Below are 9,004 nucleotides of genomic sequence, written 5' to 3'. Positions count from 1 at the left end.
TTAAATAGTTTTCGATGTGTTCAACTAACCAATTGATTTTGGTATTTTAAGTATGTCTAACCCTTCCGATTTCAAGTAGTTTAAAATTTATAAAAGAGATTTTAAAATTTATATAAATTATCCCCACCAAATTTTAGTTGGCTTATATAAATGTTTAAATTTAAAATTTTTAAATTAATTTTTATTTAATTATATTTTGAAAAATATAAATTAAATAATATAGATTTTAATTTGAAAAAAATAAATTGCCACAAGATTTAATCTCATAGTAGAAACAAAAATTATATTTCTTTTTTGTAAAGAATAAATATTCAATCCTATATGAAACCACACTGAGTTGCTTAGGAAATTTATATAATTTATTTAGTCTCGAATTATAAAAATTAAATATCATGATTTTACTATCATATTTTTATAATTTAATTGAGATTTTGGATGACAAATGATTTTGTTAGTTTTCTACGTGAACCTAAAAAATGTTATATCTAAAATAGAACAAAAAATTTTACTACTCAATGAAAATGAACGTTGAAGTTATACATGTATATTTTGGTGAGGTGATTATTCTTTTACGTCTTAATTAATTGTTTATGAAGTTTTTATATTAAATATTTATGTTTAAATTTGCAACAATTAAAAAATTAAACTTTTTCAAAATTCAATATAATGTTAAAGATGTTAAAATGATAAGAGTAATAAAATTTTCCTTTCAAAATAAATTTTATTTTGACTTCTACCGAAAATCAGTTTAGGATATTTAATGCTTGAAATATACATGATATATTCTAGATTTTACATATTATATCTAGATTTTTTGTTATGTTTAAAATTGAAACAGAAGACTAACAAAATTTTAAATGTTTTGTTTTTGAATAGATTTCAAGATTACCTTTTATATGTTGTTGTGGATATTATTTTCTATTGAGCATTAAATTTATTAGGAAAGATTTGCTCAACAATACCAAGATATTGGGGTATATTATAAAAAAAGTAATAATAATAATAATATCTCAAAAAAATCTCAAAAAAGATAATTATCTTCTTGCATATAGCACTTATACTGGCCTATATAAGGAACATGGGCTCTTCACACCCTCTACTTGCAACAATCTCCACCCCTAATACACATATTGGTTTAGTGTTCATATACAATATCATGTCTCAAAATTTTCACTCCTCTGATTCCTCCTCTTCTTTGATTTTCTCAGGTGCACCAGTAACTAAGAGAGCAAGACTGTCACTTGCCCGGAGTAACCAAAACTCAACAGCCATGGCCGTGGGAGGGCACCAGAATGCTCATAGGGGAGTGCGGGCTTTGGATCAAAGGCCTGCTGGAGCTTCATTTTCCTATCAGCCAAACCCAACCACCAATGCTTATCATCCCCCGGTAAATTCTTTCTTTCAATCAGCTCCAAGTATTGGAGGAAGTGGAATGGCCAACTGTGTTATTCCTCTGGCCAATTCTGCTCCTCCTGTGACAGCCACTAGTATTGGAGACATCTTGGGTACTGCTTCTCCTGCACCCAAAACAGCTCCCAGTATTGGAGCAAGCGGAATCGCTAATTCTGTGCCTCCAGTGGTCACTTATATTCCTTCAGGACCAGACACCAAGGCAACTACTTTTCGTGATTTCTTTGCTGCTTCTTCTTCAGCTCCAAGTAATGGAGCAAGTGGAATGACCAATGTTATTAATCTGGAGGATGACGAGGAAGAGGAAGAAGATCTTGATTTAGAACTTAAACTCTAGATGGGGGTGTTTGGTTTTCCAAATGTCATGTGCAACATTTTCATAATGTTTTGGATATGATTTTTTTTTTTTTTTGTCAGGATTTTGGAAATGAAATTTGTTTCTTTTTTATATGGAATTTGAATGAAAGTTATATTTTCTTTACTCCTTTTTAAAAGAATCTTATTGTTTGATTTCATAATGCTACTAATAGTTAATTATTGATTATCCTTTTTTATGTAACTAAACTTAAATTTAAATCTATAAATTCACCAGGAAAGTTCATCACTTTATTGGTTAGAAAATGGGAGAGAAAATGGGACTGTTGAATGGCTCCCTTAGCCTCCTAAAATGTCAAGTCTATATATTATACTTATTCACTGAGAAAAATTAAAAATTAATTTACAGTTTTAATACAATATTATATATCAAAAATAAGATCTTTTAAAATAAATATAAATTACAAGAGGTCAGAATTTACAAGATGAGTGACTATAGATAAATATAAAATACTTAATAACTAATTAAAGGTTAACATATGTTTTCTTTTCTTTCTAAACTTTTCATTTACTTTTCTTTTATTTATGAATAATTTTAAAGTATCAAACTGTTACCGAAAATTGATCTCAATGTCATGATCTAATGATCTAATTGATTATAATTCTATTAAGAATATTCACATAAATTTCACCAATTAATATACCAAATCAGCAATGTCACATATTTGACATGAAATTTTAGTAACCAAGTTCATATCTAGCATTACTCTTTTTTTATATAAACTTTTCATTTACTTTAAACTCTAAAATAATCAACAATACTCTTGGATAATAAAATCCTGTTGTTCACTTCTCCTATTCTTGTATCTGATTATAAATTAAAAGTTATATTTAAAACAAAAAAAACACATGTACTTAAAAGATTTTTGGATATATTTTTTTAACAAAATAATATGTGTTATTTTGGTTGGAATATGTGTTATAATACTCACAAAAATAACACTAATTAAAACATTTATCACCTTATTTGTCAAGTTATTTTGTATCCAATTTTATATATGTAAAGCATACTATACTTTTCCAAATTGTTAATTTTTAAAAGGAAATTTTGTTAATTTCAATAGAGAGTAGGTACTAATTTTGATGCATAAACATCTTAAAGAAACATAATGTGTTCTGATAAATAAAGATTTATGAATATAATTTAAAATAATTTTTTAATTAGGCCATGGTTATAAAATAATTGACATAAATATAACTAAATTGATGATAGACAAGAGTCTGGAAAAAGAAAAGTATAGCAAGATGATTTTGTAAACATCTTACTTTTAATTTCACAAGCCTTGTAAATGGTCTAATGTGGGATCTTTAATGTGGGATCAAATTCAGGAGTGTACTATCTTTTGTTATGAAATTTAGTTCAGGGGTCTTTTGTGTTGTACATACGATAAGGACTTATAAAAAACAAAACAGTTATGTATTTATTTTATTTGGCTGCATCAACCTAATTGTTGTGGTTATTTCTTGAGGATTATATAACATTATTTTGTTTTGCTGCATAATTCTAATTGTTATGATTGTTTTTGAAGTTTGTATCCCACTATGTACCTTTAAAGTCATCATCTTCTTTTCTGATATAAGTTGCTTATCTAAAAACATTTCATTGTGCTATAAATAATTTTTATGAACATACTTAAAAAAAATTTTATATTACTTAATTTGTTTAATAACTTCACAAGAATGGTGAAGTAAAACCCCAATCAACTTAAAATTACCAAATTTTTAATCTACTAATTACTTATAAGATAAAATAATTTCATGAATTTAAACCCTAGTTAGTTATAAGATAAAACCCTAAACATAAATTTCCATATTTTATACCCTAGCTATAAAACTAGAATATATATTGTCAGGGGTGCTAGTTAGTAACTTGTCAGCATTATTATATTTTATACTCTAGTTATTAAATAGTAAACGTGCTAGTTAGTAATTTGTCAGCATTAGTATATTTCATACCCTAGTTATTAAATATTAAAACCCTAAGATACATCGGCTAATATATTTAATAATCTTTCCTTATAGTATATCAAGTAAGATTAGCGCCCCCTAAGTACAATCAGATTGTTAATTGTATCCTAATAATAAAGTCTATTTCTTAATTATAACCTATTAATATTGACTCTATCTTATATAATTATTGATTAACAAAAGCCTAAAATTAATTTAGTGTTAACCAAATTTATGTTTAAATTTGGTTGTTGAAAAATATAGTAATTATTCAAATAACAATAGAATGTACTGTTCATATTTAATTTATAGATAAAATTAAAGATATCATGATATTTAGAATGCTAGCAAGTGTTCAAACTTGACAATTATTAATAAAATTATTTAAGCCTTTATTAATAATATACTACATTATAAATGTATTAATAACTATACACCATTCTCAAATAATGTATATTCATAGTATTAACCTTCACAATATTCATGGATGATCCACGCTATTAATTTTTTTGATATAATAGCTACTAATTTTATTATAATTTTGATTTGATTGAGTAATAAATTATAATATTTTATTTTACTTTTCAATATATATTGCTAGCTCAATACTAATTTCATACTTTTCAATATAGTTCAATATTAATTTTAATAATTTAATTCATCATTAATGTATTTTTATGATTATTTTTCTTTTGTCAACAAGAAATAACAAATTATTTAGTTGGATTCATCAAAAAAATTCAAATAAAAATAAAAATGTCAATAAGATATTCCAAAAAATATATTTTGTCAAAAGATATTTTCTAGCTATATGTTGTATATACACACTTATTTCCTTTTAATCTTAATTTTGTTGAAAATTTATATATTTTATTATTTGAAATTAAAATTTGTATTAATAATTAAAATAAAATAATAAACTAATAAAGGAATACGCGATTAAAAAGTTTTTATAGAATAATTTATGGAAAAAATTGGTTGTTACCTCATTTCACTTAGACCGTTGAGATATTATACAATATTGGAAAAAAATATAAAATATAATTTATTGTATTTATTAACTATCAGTTTAAAATCAAAGTATAATAAAAGTTACACAAAAAAATTCTAGAATATGAATAACCCTAATTGCTTAATAAATAGAATATTTATTAGACATGATTTGGTCCAAAGGCTAAACCCGGTTATTAAGGCATGTAATTTATATAGCATTAATTGGGTTTTAAGGGCCCATAGACCGAAGATGTATTATTAAATTCGTAGATTCTAAATCAACCTAGATTGTAGCTGAGAAAGCAAGTTCAAATAAGAGTCAAACTCTAAAAAGAATAGTACTCAAGACACACAGTTCGATAAGGAAGCAAATCCCTACTTTCTAGGACTCCAAAGCCCATTATAAGTCTGAGACTTACCCACCAAGTCTCCTAAATATAATCTAAATCAAGGATTCCCATACCTATATAAAAGGCTTCACACAGTTCATGAGAAAACGCTTTTGACTTGATCTTTGACATATAGCAAGGTACGTAGGCATCTTGTGAAGACATATTGAGCCACGAAACACGAGAGCAGTCAAATAGAGTCTTGAGCTCACGAACCCTAGCATTAAATACACACTAATTTTTAATCCATAACATTTGGCGTCGTTTGTGGGAAGAAGACATCAACCATGATAACCACACGAATCAGAAACAATGGTCCTGAAGGAACATCGGCTGACACTACCTAAACAATCTCATTTGCCGTTGAGATTCCCCCTCACTCAACATACTCTTAAGGGACAACAAATCTTTAATTTCCCAATCCGGATCTCAGTCACCCCTAATTTTAGTGGCGAACCCTCAAAACTCGAATCAGAACGCTCCCTTAGGGACACAATCTACGGGTTTAGAGATGCCGACCATAGTACAACACATGCCTATAAACTCTACATATGGGATGCCATTGTACTCTGAGGCTGGAGGAAGTAGGCCATCCTCACCGCCTCAACCACAACCGCGGAACGACCCTAACTATATTAGAGGTCTGCGACCAACCAATAACCAACGAGATATATCTGGACCCTATACAACTGAGGAGAGTGGAGAGTCAACCGATTAGAATACCCATTACAGGATGAGACGTAGGAATAAAGAGCCTGTTGGAGGCATGCGCCTCGAGCACGTTGGAGGCAGGCATCCCGAATATCACGAAATTCATGGAATGCCATCCCAGACTTTTAAAGAAAGGATATGTGCTAATGAAGTAGAAATCCTAAGGCTTAAGAGAGATATGGAAAATAGTCAGGCTAGACAGCCATCAAGAGCCAACCGAGTTAGAGGAACTAGAGGAATTGCTCAAGTCATCGACTTGGAGGAGACTCCCATGGAGAAATTGATGGATGTTTCTCGGGGAAATCCGTTTGAATTCCTCCCCCTTGGAGACCCAGATGATCCAACCCCTCATTTCACGAAAGAGATCATGAATACCCATATCATAAAAAAGTTCAAGATGCCCACTATAAAAGCCTATGATGAGATTGAGGATCCGATAAATCATGTTAGGACTTTCTCTAATATACCGTTGTTGCATCCTGTGAATGATGTAATCAAATTTAGAGCTTTTCCTCAAATTTTATCAAGCAAGGCCCAAAGGTGGTACAGCCGCTTGCCCCCAAATTCGATTAAATTATTTAGAGATTTAAGTCAAGCTTTCATCAAATAGTTCATTAGCAGGAAGGTGCGCGAAAACATCTTAGCTTCCCTCATAATTATTATGCAAGGAGCAAAGGGATCTCTTACGGACTACTTCAATTATTTCACAAAGGAGACCTTGAAAATCCCCGATCTTGATGGTAAGGTAGTTATGATAGCATTATAGCAAGGAACCAAGGATGAGTTCTTCAAAATTTCTTTGGCCAAGAGGCCAAAAAAATTATGTTACAGCTCCAAAGTAGAGCAGAAAAGTATATCCAAGTTGAAGAAAGCATGAAGAAGACATTGGTCAGCAACGAGCACGCTGGTGGCAAGAAGCGGAAGATACAGGAATACAATGCAAAGGACAAGTATTCTCGGGTTAGCAAAGAGGCTAATTCATAACCAAAGAAAGGGAGTCCGGACAAAAGTTCATTGAGTATGCTAGAGTGATTGCTCCCAGGAGTCAAATCTTGATGAAAATTGAGAGAGACGGAGATGTCCGCTGGCCAAAGCCTCTGAAAGTTAATCCTGCCAAGCTGGATAATAGCAAGTATTATCGATTTCACAAGGAAACTAGCTATGACACCGATGAGTGTCAGCAGCTAAAAGACGAGATTGAGTTCCTCATTCAAAAAAGAAAACTGAATAAGTACACTGGAAATGGTGAGAGGGGGGAAAGGAATAATAATGGAAGAAGAAACTTTGATGACCGTAAGAGGGATCAAGACGATCAGGGGCGAAACCCCCAACCACGAGGACCAGTGATAAATACGATCTTTGGAGGGTCAACCGCGACCGGCTCTTCTAAGAACTCACGAAAGGTTTAAGCTCGAGAGGTCATGCACTTAGTTGGAGAAGCCCCAAAAAGGGCCAAGACTAGAGTAACAATAACGTTCAATGACTTTGATTTGGAAGGGGTCAAATTTCCTCATGATGATCCTATAGTCATAACACCTATTATAGGGAACAACCCGGTAAAGAGAGTTCTTATAGAAAATGGAGCGTCACTAGATATTTTACTTTATGAAACCTTTATAAGGATGTGAAACAACGATTCTCAGTTAACCCCCACTGATATACCGATATATGGCTTCGTTAGAGTCGAATGTCCCATTGAAGGGATAATTAAGCTACCTTTGATAATGGGCCAGGAGCCAAGGAAAGCTATGCAGATGTTGAATTTTGTAATCGTTAAGGTTGGATCGACATATAATACAATCATGGAAAGGATGGGTATACATGTCTTCAAGAAAGTCTCTTATCTTCCATTTAGTGATCAAATTTCCAATAAAGAATAGGATAGGAGAAGAAAAAAGAGATCAGAAGATGGCAAGAAGTTGTTATGCAGTCTCGTTGAGGGCTGATGGAGCCAGGAGCAGGTTCTGCCCATTGAAGATATGGATATCCGTGAGAATGATGAAAAACTAGGAAAAAGGGCAGAAGATTTGATCCTGGTTCCTCTGATCCCAAAAGATTCTGAAAAGGTAAATTTTATTGGAGCGTCACTGAAGGAACCGCTTAAAAGGGAAGCTAATAAGGTTCTTGCAAGAAAATAATGATGTGTTTGCATGGTCAGCTGTTGAGTGGCATTAATGACATTTATAACGGTTCGTAACCCTTTGGATTGGTGTTTTATAATCGAGTTGTTAGTGTTTTTAATGTTTTTTTGTAGTGTTTTTTCATTTCAGGCATTTACCGGGTAACCAGGTGAATTAGTATGGTTTTAGTGCTAATTTGGTTTTAGGAGGATGTCTAGAATAAAAGCTCGTTAAAGACCAACTCAAATCAGCAAGAAAAGAAGAAGTCAATAATTTTTTCCAGACAGACGGCACGCCCACGCTGTGATAGCGCGCGGCCATGCCAGGAAGGCTCTTATTACAATGGGAGAACCAGATGCGAACCCAAAGGCTTTGATGGACTATTCTCAACCGAAGATCAATGATATTCAGTCTAGCATTGTTCGATCAGCCATCTCGGCTAATACCTTTGAGATCAAGCCGAGCACGATTTAGATGATACAGAACTCAGTTCATTTTGGGGGTTCTCCGATAAAAAGACCCCAACATGCACATAAGAGATTTCATCGAGATCTGTGACACTTTCAAGTTTAATGGAGTTTTTGAAGATGCTAGTAGGTTAAGGCTTTTTCCATTCTCCCTGCGCGATAAAGCTAAGTGCTGGTTACATTCCTTACTACTAGGGTCTATCACCAAATGGGAGGATCTTGCTCAAAATTTCTTAATTAAATTCTTTCATATGGTGAAGACTACTATAATCAGAAACACACTTACTCAATTTGCTCAGCAATCTGGAGAATCTTTATGTGAGGCTTGGAATAGATAAAAGGAGATGTTTAGGAAATGTCCTCATCCTGGGATGCCTGACTGGATGATCATTAACTGTTTCTATAATGGTTTGGGTGCTACTTCTAGACCCATGCTTGAGCAGCATCAGGAAGAGCCTTGTGGTCTAAAATCTACGATGTAGCTTATGAATTGATTGAACTGATGGCTGCTAATGAATTCCAGAATCCTACTCAGAGACTAACTTAGGACATGGTAGCAGGAATTATGGAGTTGGATGCAGCAACTGCTATA

General features: G+C 32.1%; 1 non-coding gene across 1 annotated transcript; it reads right to left on the bottom strand.

The window, feature by feature from the left end:
- Positions 1–8,678: 8,678 nt before the first annotated feature.
- LOC141710361 (small nucleolar RNA R71) lies at positions 8,679–8,785 on the bottom strand. The gene has a single exon (XR_012570887.1). It is a non-coding gene; the product is annotated as a small nucleolar RNA R71 (small nucleolar RNA).
- Between the last annotated feature and the right edge of the window lie 219 nt (positions 8,786–9,004).

This window comes from Apium graveolens, chromosome 2 (genome assembly GCF_009905375.1).
Source record: "Apium graveolens cultivar Ventura chromosome 2, ASM990537v1, whole genome shotgun sequence".
Lineage (NCBI taxonomy): Eukaryota > Viridiplantae > Streptophyta > Magnoliopsida > Apiales > Apiaceae > Apium > Apium graveolens.
The sequence above is the reverse complement of the archived record's forward strand: the minus strand, read 5'-3'. Positions and strand labels throughout refer to the sequence as shown.